Consider the following 16929-nt stretch of genomic DNA (forward strand, 5'->3'; position numbering starts at 1 on the left):
CGGTTTGCCTTGAGTTTCGGTAAATGTTCTCGTCATTCACGCCAAGCAGCGAGGCGTTTGCAGTGGTCTGCTGCGCTACAAGGCTGCTGATCCGAACCTCCGCTTTGCCTTTGTAGCCTCATTATCGGCAGTGCTGTAGCAAGCATCTGCACACCACAACGCAGATTTTTATACACAGTAAGGGATGGATTCAGCAGAGGAGTCTTGAATGAGTGACAAGCAGGTGTAGGTTGGATTAAATACTGTCTAATACTAAGATATAAAGTTGTTTTTTATGAATGTAATGTGGTTTAATCTGGATCTCATGCTGCTATCTGTAGCTTACCAAGACCTTAAACATGACGCTGTTTTGCTGAAATCAAATAAGCCTCTGGCAGAAAAAGAGATATTGGTCTGAATTTGATCTCTTTGACTCAAAGCCAAAACAGAAGAAGTTTAGTCTGCCTAACGGTGTTTTCAGTGAACACAGAAGTCATCGGATGGAGACAGCATTTTTGATGTTAACATATTTTTTTGACTGTTCAGAAAAGTTTTTTGCAGTTTTTTGTGCTTGTATTTCTACAAATATAGTACATGGCCAGATTTTGAAATTTGATCAAAATATGGGAGGAAATTGGAAGAAATCAGAACCTGGGAGAACACCGGGAGACGGCTGTGGAAAATCAGGAGGGTTGGCAAGTCTCACGCACACGCACACACACACACACACACACACACACACATACTCTCTCTCTCTCTCTCTCTCTCTCTCTGTCTTTCACTGTCTGTCAACCGGAGGAGTTCTGTCAGGTTTTAGTAGCACCAGAGGCACAGGCAATTGTTTCAGGGCATGTAGGGGAACATAGTGAGAGGGAGGAGGGGGCAAAGGAAGCTCTTCAACCCCCCCCCCCTTCACACCCAACCACCCCTCCATACACATACACACACACACACACACACACATGCACCCCAACCACCACTGTCCCACACCAGCCTTTCACCCTTCTTCCTCCTCTCACCCCTGTAACCCCCAGCCTCCACTGTGGTGACTTGAGCTGTCAACAGATGGCCAATCCCACAATCCCACACGGGGAGTGTTGATTCAGTCAAAGATGGGAAAACAAACCAGGTGTCCTCCTCTCCTCTCCTCCCTCCCCTCCCTCCTGCAGCTCCTCCAGTCCCACTTCTTAGGGCTCTGAATCCAGATCAGTGGAGGCTGGGAGGTTAGAAAAGGTCCTATGTGTGGTGAACATGGGTTCAACATTTTAGCCACAAATTTATATAATATGTGATTGATGAGTTCCACATATTGAAATGTTTTCGTCCAAGAACAACAAACATGAGTAGATTTTGCCTCAGGACCCAGAATCTAAAACATGTTTTTGTAATTACTGTAGATTTGCTTCACTAAAAGAACTGTGAACGTCTGTTATCGAGGGGATAACAGACGGGAAGTAGAGTGATAATAAAACAAAAATAATAACCCTAACTTATAGTATGTTATGTCATAGTACAAATAAACTGTGAGACTATTCATGACCCTAAGGACCCCACTTAACTCTTTAATCTCTGTAATTCAGGATGAGGCTCTATAGAGGGTTGTCAGGTGATGTAGCAAACTGTCTGGCGGCCATATTGGAGGTCCTCAGCTCTTGGGCAACAATAGCTGATTGAGCTCCTAAACGTACAACTTGGCCATCAACAGAACTTAAAAGACAGTTAATTTCTGTGCTGTTTTTGACTGGGAACTGATAATTTTGTCACTAATACATCTGATTGATTTTGTGTTTACAGTATGTTTGTTTGCTAGCTAACCATTTGGTCAGCGTCTTGTTGTGAAAACATTTGATTTGTACTAGCTAACTTATCTAGTAGAATTAAACTAGCATTAGTAGTGGCTAGTACTCGCATGTCAACATTAACATCTGATGCTGCGCTAAATTAGCCTGCTGGCTAGTTAGCTAGCTAACAAAGCCAAAAAATCATCTGGTTACCTGAGTTTCCTGTGTCAATTCACAGACAATTCACTTTTACTTAACACTAGCCTACTTAATTAACCTACACCCAAACAACAACAATCTTTGTCAGGTATCTCTGTTTTTCTAGCCTGGTTAATATTTAGACATTGCTTTATTCTATATCATCGCCTGTTGTATATCCAGCACCTTGACAGTAATTTGGATGTGCATACATTAGCTCCTTGGTCCAGCATGTTTTCAGTCCATCTTCAACACAACTATCCCCAGGCTGGGAACCCAGGACGCCTCCTGAGGATTGCCAAAGCAATGGAAACTTTGCACCAACAGGCAGAGCCAAGGTCAGCGCTGGCCACTATTTCAGGCCCATTTAATCATATCAGGCATGGCTCTGCACTCTGGGGGTTCACAGGCTTTAGTTTGGACATGAATCTAATGGAAACTTGGTTTGTGGGGATCTGTTTATAGAAGATGGGGCAAGGGAATTGTCCTAATGTCCATTTTGACATGAAACATCGCAAAGGAAGCGATTCAGAAGGCTTGAAAATACCTTCGCTTTGGCCTGCTTACATTTTTCTGTGCGAGCTAATACGTCGTCTGCAGCTCAGCTGGCCGCCAGGTCTTACAGGGAAACAGGGCTCGATTCTAGGCAGCCACATTGTCGTTAAAACTTGTATTTTTCTTTCAAAAGTGGCGGAGCACTTATTTCACCAGCATGCCAGCTACTAAACCCACTTCAGACCTGCTCACCCATAGACTGAATCTGATGTACAACCTGTTGGGCACTCATAAAATATCCACAGTTTTGTGGTGTAACAGCTGCAGATAATCGATAAATATGCCAGCCCGCGTGTATGAGAGTATCTGTGTGTGTGTGTGTGTGTGTGTGTGTGTGTGTGTGTGTGTGTGAGTGACTGCACTACAATGTGGACTCACGCTTAGGCTTCAACTTGAGTCTGATAAGTGATGAGGGTAACCATAGAAGCAGATGTCTCACACAGTATTCCCCAATAGGGAATTCAATGGCACACACAGAACTAGATCTGGTTCAGATTTGTGTGTGTGGGCTGCAGTATGGAGTAGCTTTGGGATTTCATGCATGCTGCACAAGCGCTGTAATATTACATTTCATTAGCATCACTTTCACTGTCTGTTATGGATTAGAAAGAAACTTAGTCCTGAGCAGACTGAGATGCACACAAACGTAAGAACAAGTATGCATACGTTCATAAACACAAACACACACGTTTGTACAACACACACATATGTAAACACATGCACAGACACACATATGTACATACACTCACATGAAAACACACACACAAGCAAACATACAAACACATATATGTATGCACACACACACATACACACCCACAAACACAAGCACACAAGCTCATGCAATAACTAGCATGCACACACTTGTTCACACACATTAAGACACACACACTCACAGACACAAGCTCATACAAGAACAAGCATGCACACACACACAGACACACTCACACACACAGACACACACACACCTGACGTTTCTTTAGGCATCTTTTATTCCAGTCGTTCTCCTGAGCTTTCCTTCTTTTCCTTGAGTCGTTGTTTTTTTCTTTCTCAGTTTCCATTGAAGCCACCTCTCAACCATCTGCTCTTCTATTCAGTATGGTCTTCGGCCCCGGGCCTGGCATCAGGGGTCAGTGTGTGTGTGTGTGTGTGTGTGTGTGTGTCAGTGGACAATGACCCAGCCGGACAACCCCCCTCCCCCCACACACACACACACATATACACACACTTCAAACGCCCCTCAATGAGACCTTACACCGCGACCAGCCCATCGGCATCTTTCAAGACGGGTGTTAGGTGCATGGAGGGGTGAGAGGACTGAATGGAATTTGTGTTTGTGTGTGAGTGTGTGTGTGTTTGAGTGTGTGTGCATGTATATGTGTGTATTTCTTGGTATATGGTATAAGGTATAAGGATATGCTTATCCTTTGTCTGTGCCTATATGTGTTTCATCCAGTCAGTTATTAATAGATGAGTGGATCAGACATTTAAAAGCAGTTAAAAGCATCAAAGATGAGCAGCTGATCAATACAAACAGCCGAGCCTAGAAGTTTTAACGTCTGCTTCTCTCTCAAGAGAAATTCTAGCCTTCTAGGAGAGATCTTTATGGATGTTTGAGCTGTGAAACATCATTGTTCTTTCTTTTCTGTGTTCCTGTGTGGCTCAATAGGTGGAAGGCAACACTATACTAGAGGTTACTAGGCTATATTAGAGGTTTGAAGCCAAACACACTGGATGGGACTTTTGTATTAAGAGTAATATATTTTATTGGGATATAAATTCTACAACCTCTCCATTCTCCTTAATTTTTTTTTTATAAATTTCTAATTTGCAGTCATATATTACAGGGCGTTTTTGGACTTCATTAATTCGTTCTTTCTCATTCATGTCTCAGCTGAACGTCAAGTGGGCTAGTTTGTTTAGTTCATTTGCAAGTTTGTTAATTTACGTTGCAGGCATGTCACGATTCTCCTACCATCAGTTTTAGCTTGATAAAACTTAACACTAACCAACACTTCCAGTGCATTTGGCTTGATTCTCCCTGGGGCAACCTATGCTAAAAGTGTATGCACTCATGGCACTGTAATGCCCTGGATAACCGCGTTCACACAGTGTATTTTATGTTATTTCTGTTGAAAGTGTAAAGAGTTTTATACCACTTACCAATATGTTATCATTTGTCTGTTTATTGGGGTTAAATTTGTGTGATGTGTCAGCTTAAACACAGACATCAAATGTTATTACTTCACAGTATGTTCAACTGACTGACAATTAAGCACAAAATAAATACAGATGCAAAACCTCCTGATGACACATTTGACAAAGTGACAAACTGTCATGCACTTACATTATCTAATTGTTGTGAGATCTTTTGGTTTGGATTAAAGATATAAATTAACAGTCGGATATGAGTTAATTGGTTAAATCTTTATCATGATCTGAAAGGAATACGAGTGTAATATTTTGTTTCCTGAGGGTATAAGAGAATTGCTTTTCATTCGATCATTCAAGAAACCTGTGACCAACCTGTGCCACTCTTTTCGAGGAGAGTTTTATGTGGACTTTGATGTGTCACGTCACATCGACTGTGAGGATTTACGACTCCCTTCCATCTGGGAACCATCTCAGAAAGACTTCAATGGCCGCGTTAAGCTCTCCTCTTGTCATCCCTCCATCCAGAGAGGAGGAGGAGGAGGAGGAGGAGGAGAGAGAAAGACCTGTCATGTTTTCACAGGCGGGTCATAAATTGGCGATACTGAGAGGAGGAGACTCATAATACCAGTTAATGGGTCTCCAGTAAAGGCCTGAGTGGCCAAGAATGATTTGAGTAGCGGCCAATTTCGTTCTCAAACAGAAACTCAGCTCAATGCCAAAGGCGAAAATGTTTATTATAATAGATACATTTGAGTGAGATAAAGTGTAAGATTAAAAGGAGGGATGTTTAGACCAAAGCTTAGCACTGCGAAGCGTCTAAAGGCTCTTATTTATTGCAGGAGGCTTGTTTTGGAGTTCAGGACCCCTTAGCAATATTAGACCGGTTTTGTTGCATTATTCTTTCCTGTTTCTACACTCAAAACATACATGGCCAATCTTCAAAACATTTTCAGATTTATGTTTTTGGCCATTTAAATGGTATTTTCTTCTATTATGGCTGTATTTTTTACAACAGTTAATTAGAAAAGACTCTCATTCAGTCTCTCCCATCATTACAGCACATCTCATGAGAAACACTGCTGGCTTGGGATGTCGGTTGCCATGCAGAGCACTAAGCCAGCAGTGTTCAGAGGCACAGATTGAGCAACATCTCCTCTGTTTATTCCCCACTTCTGCTTCTGCAGAACAGAACATTCTGGGGAGTTTCACTCTGACAGCCCACAGATGTATCAAAACAATCATGGGAAATTATTTTTACTTAGTTATGAAATGGAGATATCAGTACTCAATGCAGATATCAGTACAATGTGAAGTTTTGTATCACGGTAACGGAACAACATCAGTGAAACAAATAGAAAAACACCTAAGTAATGCGTCAGTGATGTCTCCAGACCATCAAACAAATGCACTCTGCATGATTGCAGTGAGTGGAACTACACTGACTTTAAAAACTCCAGCTGTTAACACCAAAGTGCTGCAGTAGCACATTGCTGTAGCTAAGAGAATCACTGAACAAAATCCCTTCAGTATCATGCGTTGAAATCACCAAACTACTTCCTGGTCTGTGGATGTTCAGCCACCAGCCTCCAGCTGGTTGATGCTTGTTGGACTTCTACCGTACTGCCTGGTGTACGAGCGCACACTAGATTTCCCTTATGCAGGCGGTGCACAACAGTGCATACTGTAATTCCCCTAAGCAGTGTGCATTGCAAAAAGCGTTACACACAAAGGAATGTACAAACAACAAAATGAGCGAATAAACAAACACAGAACCTCACTCCTAAGTATTCAGGATCACTCTCATATTTATTTATTTTTTTAACATCTATCAAGTGTTTCATTCCAAAAGCAGAGATCCACTGTTTGAAAACTGTGACACCTTCTTTAACAAAATGATTGCTGGCATGAAAGTAAAACTCACTATTGAATATAACTGACTTATTTGCTATCCTGAGCCTTTTTATCTACAGAGTAGAAACATTGTAGAAGATGTAATCATAATGGGTTTTTTTTATGTTTAGCAGTGAATGGTGAGGTAACCTTTCCTCCCAAAATGGATAAAATCAGGGGAATAAACGGAATGAAATCCTTCAATCGTTAATCTCAGATTTCCTGTGAAACAAGCCCCAGCCTTATTCTATACTGCACAACGTTAAAAATCATTAATCTTTTATTAAAACCCAGGATACTAATCATCTCAGCCCTCTGCGTACTAGCGTTGCTGAGGCCAAAAACTGAGGTTTTCATCACAGTCACACGTTTCCATGGCGATAACATTAAAGACTCAACTTACCATGAATCAGACTGTTCCTTCTGCTGATGGTGCTGATGAAGTATCTACCAAGGACAGCAGCTGGAAGTTTGAGGGAGGTTTGCTGATGAATGGGAATCATTCTGTATCAGATTTGGCTGTGTGTGTGTGTGTGTGCGTGGATGCATATTTCTGCCCATGTGTGTCGATGTGTATGTTTTTCAATTCAATTCAATTCAATTCAATTCAATTTTATTGTCATTATACCAGTCCAGTATAACAAAAAGTCTTGTTCGCCTGTCTCTCTGGTGCAACATAAAACATAAAAACATAATGTAGACACTGACATAGTAAGAGACACACTTTCAAGACAGTTTTTAGACATAAGATACAAAAACAAAATAAGTAAATAAGAGTAAGAATAGAAAAGAATTAAGATTAAAATCATGTGTAAAAAGTGCAAGTCGTCACTGGCAGCATTAAGTCATGGGTAATATTACATAGTCATCATGAGAAATATTGCACAGTGCCATTAAAAAAATTCCCATTATTGCACAATCCCGTGTCCATAGTCAGGCTGTGTATGTTTTTATGTATTTGTATGTATCATATCTTCATGCTTCTGTATGTGTGTGTGCGCACGTGTCTGCATGCATTGCTTTTCGTGTGTGTGCGTGTTAGTGTGGATAACTAAAGTCTGGCTGTCCTGACTATGCGTGCTTTATCCTTTCTCTCCCCAGAATATCTTGGCCGCTGCGTTCCTCTAGATCTTATCAGCGCAGCGACCGGCCTGCTGGGTTTCTCTCTGCTGATAGGGAGAACAGGCTCTAATGCTCTGATGGATAGAATAAATGGCTGAAATACTATTACTAAATGTAATATTAGCAGAGGAGGCAAAAAAAAACGTAAAGAGAGATGAAGAGGTGGAGAGTGAAGACGATGAAAAAGGCAAAAATGGAGGAAACAGGAAAACTGAGAAGTGAAAAGGCATGTGATGAAATGGGAAACCGTAAGAAGAGACCGTTCAGAAAGCCTCAGATAAACTCCTATCTCCTCCAGTTGCCTGGGAGACTTTCACATTTTAGGAAATAAAACATCTGTCTCTTATAAATGCCTGGTCAAAAGATTCTCAATGCGATTTCTAGGCTTTTCAATATGTTTGTTCGTTTGCTTTAACAAATTTTCTTTGTGTTTTATATTTTCTGCATTTTTATAGGCATCTCTAAAGTTTTATCTTTGTTTTTATGTCCATTTTGTTTAAATATGTTCGTTTTAACTTGCTTTTATTGTTTTTGTATCCTCTGCCACTTTTCTGCTTTGTGAAGCACTTTGTAACAGTGTGTGTTTCAAAAAGTGCTATATAAGTAAAGCTTTATTTACTTTATGATTAAAATAGAAGACATTACACCTTTGTTCGCATACATTATTCAAAGTTTATGCCTATCCAAAAACAGGCTTTCTCTATTGAACCCAGGATTGTCTCGGCGGTTGAAGCAGATAAACCCCCTGGCAGCTACTGGAGATTTTACAGTTTATAAAGAGAGAGCGCTGCCTGCCTCTCTCCTCTCAGAGTGTGCGGTCTGGTGAGTCAACACACACCGATTCTGGCTGTCCAATCTGCCGGGGTCATGACCTCAGCCCGGTCCCGGCACACAGAATATCTCGTCCTTGATTGGCCTCGGTCTGGCTCCGTCCCACAATGCCGCTGTGCTTGTTTGTGTGTGTATGTGTGTGTGGGTGTCGGTCAAGAGATGCAGAAAATCCAAAGCTGGAAAGTCTTGGCCATTGTGTGTGTGTGTGTGTGTGTGTGTGTGAGTGAAAGTTGCGAGTGTGTGTTTATGTGTGTGTGTGTGTGTGTGTGTGTGTGTGTGCCAAAGCCAACAGATCTGGTCCTGATGTGCCAGACATGCAGCCCATTAAGCCTTCAGAGCCTATATGTAATTTACATCAGAAAGACAGCGTTCATTCTCATTACACTACAAACTGTATTGCTTCAAAACAAACTGCAGATTGAGCAAAGACTAAACTGAACAAAAAGCTGGTGATGGGGTTTACAGATTGTTACTATCAAAGCTAGATTTGGAAGATGTGTGTGAGCCAATTTGACTTTAATTTGCCAACAGTGAAAAGGAACAGTGCAGGAGTCTATTCTCTAAAACGCTGCCATGTTAACTGGTGTTTTCAATTTCTCTCTCCCGTTCTCCCAGAGTTCTCTTGGCCTGCGTCAGCTCCAGCTTAAGGCAGATTCGGGGAAATGAAACTTGTCAATTTGGAACGGGCCGCTCAATCACCCCGTCGCCATGGGACTGCGGGAGAGGGAGGGGGAAACACGAACCGCGATTAGTGTGTCTTTTCCTGACAGAATCTAAGAGCTGATGTCATGAAGCGCTGTCACATCCAGACCGAGTCTTCATGCGTGACTCCCAAAAACCTGTTCTCTATTCTAGAGCTTGGTGCACACACACACACACACACACACACAAACAAATCCACATACATGTGCACATCAGCTGTTTTTCAGAGTGCATTTTTTACCCCCTTGATCAGATTTTTAGGAGCATTTTAGTTCTTTTTATTCCATTGAACTATGGAATAATACATTTGCATTGTATATCGGCAAATAAACACAAAGATTTGTTCTATTTTAAAACATTATATACCAAACATCCCACACTTCTATCCCGCTGGAAACTGGCAGCAGGCTGTTTTCCCCTCTCTGTCCATCTTCCACCCCTTGATCATTGAGTTTTTTATGATATTGTTTTGTTTGATTTTTTTGTTGAGGCAGTGGTTTGTGTTGGGTCGGCATTTTCTTCTTCTTCTGCTGCGTGGCATCATCATTTGTCAGGCTGCGACGGCAACTTCTGATCAAGAATCATTTTTGTGGCCCAGAGCGCAGTGGAAAGAATCATCTGGTCTCTTCTCCGCAAATCAGCTACGGTGGCCCACGGGGGACAGCGGTCTCATTCATGCATGAATATTTGACAACTCAATGAACAAAATGTGAACAGGGTGGAATGCAAAAAAGGGTAAAACTCATTATCAGGGGCATTTTTTCTCTGCCTCATGTTTAAATTTCTCATGTATTTTATGAACTTTGAAGGGATTTTTTTGCCCCAAGCCCCGTAAATACGTAAAGACACATATTCATAAACCCCCACATACTGTATATACCATAGTGTTATATATAGTACACATACACACTCACTCGCAGAGACACGCTCACACACACCTCAACTTACTGTATAGGAGAGGAGGACATGGCTGGACCGCACGCCCGCGTTCACGGTACATCTCATCCAATTAGAGTTAGAGTTGTGACGACCTGCCCTTCATATGGCCTCCTAAAGAAACAGACACTGCCTAGCATCTTAAAACACACACACACACACACACACACACACACACACACACACACAGCCATGAACCTTGAAGCAGAAAATTTAAGACAGACAGGCTGACATACAGAAACACACACTCGCACACACTCAGTTTCTCTCTCTTTCTCTCTCTCTCTCTCTCTCTCTCTCTCTCACACACACACACACACTTACACACACACTCAGTCACTCTCTCTCTCACACACACACACACACTTGAATGTGCCACCAAAGGGCACCAGCACTCCAGACCACCCCTCTCTTTTCTCAGCATCCCATAATGTATACAGTAAACACACGTCCTGTCCCATACAGGAGCTGAAACCATGGCAACGGGGTCGGATACAAACTATGCTCTTGTCAAATACATTTTAGAGGAGGGAGATTCAATGTGATTGTCAAGGAGGAGAGGAGGACAGAAGTGGAGGAGAGGAGAGGCGAGGAGAGGAGAGGAGGGGCGGCCATTTTTTTCCCCCTTTGTTTGGAAAAGCATCTATTGAGTGGCATTTGGTGTCATGCCAGATTCTCTCCTCCATAGAGCAGCACAAAGTAAACTGGATTAGTCACTGAGAGGCCTTTCTCCCATAACTGACAACCAAGGAGGACTGAAAACTTCAAACGCACTCTGGACGTTTCCACCTATAAGAGCCTGACGGGTATTCAGATGGAAATGCCTTTATCATCGCTCTCCTCCAGCTTCCTGACTGTATATGTTCTGTATATGTGAATGTGAAATGAAGATTAAAAAGGTCAGACAGACTCAGTAAGGAGATCTCTTTAGTCTCACTCATTGTTTCCTCTGAACGGGACCATTCCCCTCTGAGTGCTCATATAGTGATATTTGACTGTGCACCTACCATTTTGTGATATGAATATATTATTTTGCTCATGTACATTGTTGTATCCTCTTTGCCTACAACATTTGTTTTCTTGCGGAAGTCTTTACTGAATACGTTTTTTCATCTCAATGGGGCAAATGTAAAAAAAAAAAATGTTTTATGACTATATAAAGTAATATGTTTCATCACCATAGACTCATGGCAAGCACAGCCAAATGGAAATACTTTCATCATTATGTTTCATCATCCATAGTAAGCTAATAACTAACTATATGTACTGTATGCATGAATGTCCAAATTACACTCCTTGCTATATGTGTGGAGAGTTGTGCGTCTTGGATGTCAGAATTTACTGTTGAGCCTGTTGAAGGTGTTGTGAGTCTAATTCAACCAAACATCTGTGGTGGGAGGGTCTGCTTGATAACCCCAATGACATAACAGCTCTCACCTCCCCCCACGCACACACACACCCCACCCCCCACCCACACACACTTCCTCTAGGGGTCCTCTAGGTGCTCACCCAAATAGCCCAAGGGATAGTTATGGGATCATGTGTATTGGTAAATGAGAATTCATCCAAATTACTTAAATTACATGAATCAAAATGTTCTTTTGTCATATAAATTCATATGTTTCATTTCCATAGTGACTCATGGATGGCACAGTGCAGCTTTGTCCACACTTGACATCCAGTGAGCTGCAGCATTTTTGGTCCATTAATCATTAAGCAGATGCGTCAGCTAATCCACTGATTCTGGACTAAAGGAATATTTTATCCATTACTGATTAATGGACTTTAATGGAGAGTTTGAACTAAATGTTTTCCCCGCACAGCAGGAAGCCCCATCTAGCTAAATCAATCCTCAAGAAGAAGGGGACGAGAGTGTCTGTGTAGGTGTGTGTGTGTGTGTGTGTGTGAGTGTGTGTGTGTGTGTGTGTGTGTGCGTGTGAGTGTGTGTGTGTGTGTGTGTGTGTGTGTGTGTGTGTGTGTGAGTGTGTGTGTGTGTGTGTGTGTGTGTGGCGGAGGTGGGGGGGCTTCCCCCTGAGAAGCCAGCAGCTGAGGCTCAGGGAAAAACGTGTGAACTGATAACAGGGACCCCCCAAAAAACACTCAAACACATCACTGACACATCACACACATCACACACCCATCCCCCACCCTACCCCCCCCCCCCCCACCACCACCACCTTAACCCCCTAAACCCCCAGGTTTATCCTGTTTACAGAACCCTGCTCCACCCCCGCCATAAACGCACACACACAATCTCCAAAAATACAGAAGTTTACAGATTCATTTTTTACTCATTGTATAATTGAACTCATATAGACTGACTGTGCCTCTTTTACATACTGTAAGCTATTTCAAAACACTCTCACAGATTTATTTTTTACCCAACAATTTTCCTTTTTTGATTTACCAGTCTACACAGTTGCTGGACTGCAGATTTTTTCCACATGTTGATTAATGTGCGTTTACATGGCATATTTCATGCCTCTCATATACAGCCGGCTGTGATTGTGTACTACTGTTTATCTAAGCCCAGTAGAGGGAAACCTTTCATCTGCCACCATACAATAAAACTCAGAGCCAAACTCAAAACCGCTGGACAAACACAATAAAGTCTAAAACCGCAAAGGAATCTCAACACATAGATCCCAACAGGAAATATAGGGATCTGCCTTCGTGTGGGAGATCATGAAAAAGATTAGTCCAGTGTGTTTATTTAGGTACGTTTTACATGGAAGCCCATGAAAGATGTTAATAGTGTGTTTGTTTGGGTATGGTGTAAGTGCTATGACACACCTGCTTATGAAAGATGACTATCGAAGTGGCTGGAATGTGTGTATTCAGTGCTCTTTTGATTAATTACTCACACTTCATATGGTGCACATTGAGAATGTATATTGTTCTATAGGGATTTGGTAAGTTCTGTTTTCTTTTCCTCTTCTAAGACATACATACCATGAGGGGAAATACAGCAAAAGAAGGAATGTCCAAAAAAACATGTAATGGCAAAATGTAAAAGCAAAACCCACATGGACCTAAAATTAAAATCAGCCTCTCTGATGAGTGGTGAAACATCACATCAACACAACACATTTTAAGTCCAGTGGATTCTGTTTTTATTTTTTATTTTATTTTTTTGACATTTTACTACCTGAATGACTGAAATGAATCTACACAGACAAAAAAAGGAATGTTTTGTCAGAAAAAAGAAACCCCATTAGGATTCTTTAAATATCCATCCACTCTATTTATAGACCCCCCATTACTTTTATTTAACCACAACCATGTAAGTCCTGATGAGCTCAAGGGTCTCTTTTATAAGAGAGACATGACATTTACAGTTAAAATGAAAAGGGAGTTTAATGCGCCTAATAATCTTTATTTGGATCATTATTCAATTCCAATAGCATGTCGTTAACCTGATGCAGACCATCCACTAAACCAGATCCTCCTGCCTCAGTCTGCTCCTCATCACGTCCCTCATCATGGCAGCCATTTGTGCAAGCTTGTCTATCAGGACGGGTCTAGAACAAAGCCTTGGCAGCCCAATTGCCTGTAACCCTATACGGGGACATGAAACGCCGACCTTTGACCCCGTGTGTGATACAAGTGGCAGTGTTGTCCCACAGGTCAGCGGTAAACGTGCCAAACACATTCCCGGCCTGGAAGCTGGCGGTCGCAGCCGCGCCTCTGTGGCGTGTTAGCGCCGGAGAGGCTAAAGCACTTCTGACATTTGTTTTGGTGTTTTGGTAAATACATCAGCAGCACTGTGATGGGGAGACTGACGGGGTTTTAGGTAGTTTGAGAATTAGCAAGCTGAGTTTATTTTAGCTAACTTTTAAATGTTAGTATTTGTATAAAACATAATATAGGCTTATTTTACATTGGCAATTATCCTATCATAGCATATCATATCATATCATAATTACGTGCATGGACAAAATTAAAGCATTGTTGAGTGTTCAAGGTATGGGGCACATAGTCAGGTTGAGCTATGAGAGACTTTGTATGCAGTGGTGGAAAGAGTACTAGAATGTCCTACTCAAGTAGAAGTACTGTTACTTTGCTGATATTTTACTTTAGTAGAAGTAAAAGTACTGGTGTGAAAATCTGCTTATGTAAAAGTAACAAGTAGCTCATTTAAAATGTACTCAGAGTAAAAGGGTTAGTTCAGTTACTTTTTAGAAAAGAGAACGTTGTTAGCTGCGATCTTTCCCATGTGATTCTAAAAGAACAAGAGGACAGAGTTCAAACTGGATTCTTAGTACACAAAAAAGCTGCTCAATTACAGTAATGTGAGTTAATGTAATTAGTTACTTTCCACCCTTGGTATGTAATTAAATCTAACCTTATAAACACATCTGTTGCCCAATGCTCAATTTTTAAACCACTATATAAACAAATGATTCCTTTAAAATTAAGCAGCACAAGCACAGAAAAAAACAATTACTACTGTCTGTCTTCATGACTGTAAACCGCTAACTGAATTTTCTCTTGCTACTTACGTGGGCCATAAAACAATAAAAATGCATTGTTTGTGTCAAAAAACCTTAAGCAAATTCCTCCGAGGCAATTTGAGGTTTGTCTCCTCGCACCTCGGTTTCATCTCCTCACTGTTAATGGCGGTTACACTGGACGGCTCTCTGGCTCGCAGTAAACACCCGCTCAGGTTTACGGCTTACGGAAGAGTTCGGACCTGCGAGTTCTCTCCCGGCACGCCGCCACTGTACGGGCCTGTAAACTTCAGGGAATGGGTTTCCAGTGTATGAATTGACAGGCGGCCTTTAGCAATGTATAGTTTTACTGGTTTGGGGGGGTGGGGGGGTGGGGGGGGTGGGGGGGGGTGTAGTGAGACACCTCCAACAGCTCTGACAGAGGAGGCGTCATGTTCTGGCATGAGCACCAGTAGTTTCGGGGTACCAGCTGCTCGTTTCAATGCAACAGAACAAAACTAAAAGAGACAGAAACACACTTGCTTCCATGCATGTTTGCACACACATGCACAGACACACACACACACATACAACACTCACAAACGTGTACACACATGCACGCACACACACACACACACACAACCCTTTACGCACACACATCTGTGTCCCGTTAGATCGTTCCTCTCTATTTAAGTCCCCTGTTGCCAGATGAAGTTGGACGTTCCAGTGGAAACTTCTACCAGAGGTTTTGACTTAAGTGCTTCGGAAACCAGCGTGTGAGAACTTCCATCTGTCCCAGGAGACGTTTTATTTACCCTCCACCTGTTACAGCATCCATTCTGTTACTACTGCATATTATCATACCTAGATGTCCCCGTAAAATCATTTCAGATATTCATACACAGCAAAATCGGCAGTTTTAATTCAACTTAGAGTGTCAGGATAAACACTTATGCACACTGCGTCAGTAATTTAAAACTTAAGATAGTTTTGAACACCATATCAGCTCTATGAGTGGACAAAAAACCCTCCAATCAACATCTATTAACGCTGGAAAATTTGCTGTGTAGGTAGGAAACTATGGTGAAATAAGCCTTGTTTGAGTCAAAATGGCTCAAATGCCAGGAGCTTATCTTCTTTTTCTGAGGTGTCTTTCACTTGAGAGCTAACTGGATCAGTTGCTCAGTGCATATTGGCTTTACAATGTGAGGTTTGGCTGCGTCACACCAATGATTTGCCTCTCTGCTTGCCACTTATAGCATCACACAGTGAGAGATGGATTCAGAGGAAGCTCCCCGTGAAGCTGCGGGGAAATAAGATATTATTTTTCGGCCAGCTCCTGTTCCACGGTCCAGCTTCTTTTTAAATCATCCTTGACCACTGACAGCAGAAAAAGGCCTGTGGAGTCAAAGGAGTTTTGTAAGTCAGTCACGAGTACAGTTAGGTGAAAGGACCCTCAGTTATTCTCATTTTCTTTCAACGCAGCTCTTCCCCTCTCCTTTTATTCGTTCAAATGCGAAGCCCAAACAGTCCCTTAATAGTTTCATCACACAGCAGACAATAAAAGCGACGTGAAGTCCAGCGGAGCTCAATAAAGACATGAACCAGGCGTCAGGGATGGGAGCAGAGCCAGATGACCGAGAGTCAACAGAGCAGAGAGGGAGAGAGAGAGAGAGAGAGAGAGAGACAGGGAGAGAGAGAGAGAGTGAGAGAGAGAGAGAACAGCCTCTGTCCCAGTAAACAATAACACAACAGTCAGCTGAAATATACAACAATATTGAACTAGCAGCAGGGTGCGCTGGCTCTGAAAATAGTCTGAGTGACTGACTGGCGGGACACAGTGGAGGCTGTGTGTGTGTGTGTGTGTGTGTGTGTGTGTGTGTGTGTGTGTGTGTGTGTGTGTGTGTGTGTGTGTGTGTGTGTGTGAACTCAAGTAAATGCAAAGACAGTGGCAGATGGGAGTGGGAGATGAAGAGAGAATAAGTTGGAAAAGGGAGAAAGAGACAAAAGACAAAAATGAATGAAAAGTAGGGTGAAGGTAGAGAATAGGAGCATTAATGAGAGAGAGAGAGAGAGAGAGAGAGAGAGAGAGAGAAAGAAAGACAGACAGACAGACAGACAGAGAGAGAGAGAGAGAGAGAGAGAGAGAAACAGACAGAGAGAGAGAGAGAATTCCCCCCAGACTTTCTCCTTGATTCCCAGCCAACACATTTACAATCGAGGAAGTCTCTACCGGCTCGGCGCTGCTCCCTCCCTCCTTCCCTCCTTCCCTCCCTCCTTCCCTCCTCTCCTCTCCTCTCCTGCTGGGTCCCCGCCCCCCCCCTCCTGAGAAAGTGGGACTCCCACTCTCTCTC

This window comes from Centroberyx gerrardi, chromosome 3, assembly GCF_048128805.1.
Source record: "Centroberyx gerrardi isolate f3 chromosome 3, fCenGer3.hap1.cur.20231027, whole genome shotgun sequence".
Lineage (NCBI taxonomy): Eukaryota > Metazoa > Chordata > Actinopteri > Beryciformes > Berycidae > Centroberyx > Centroberyx gerrardi.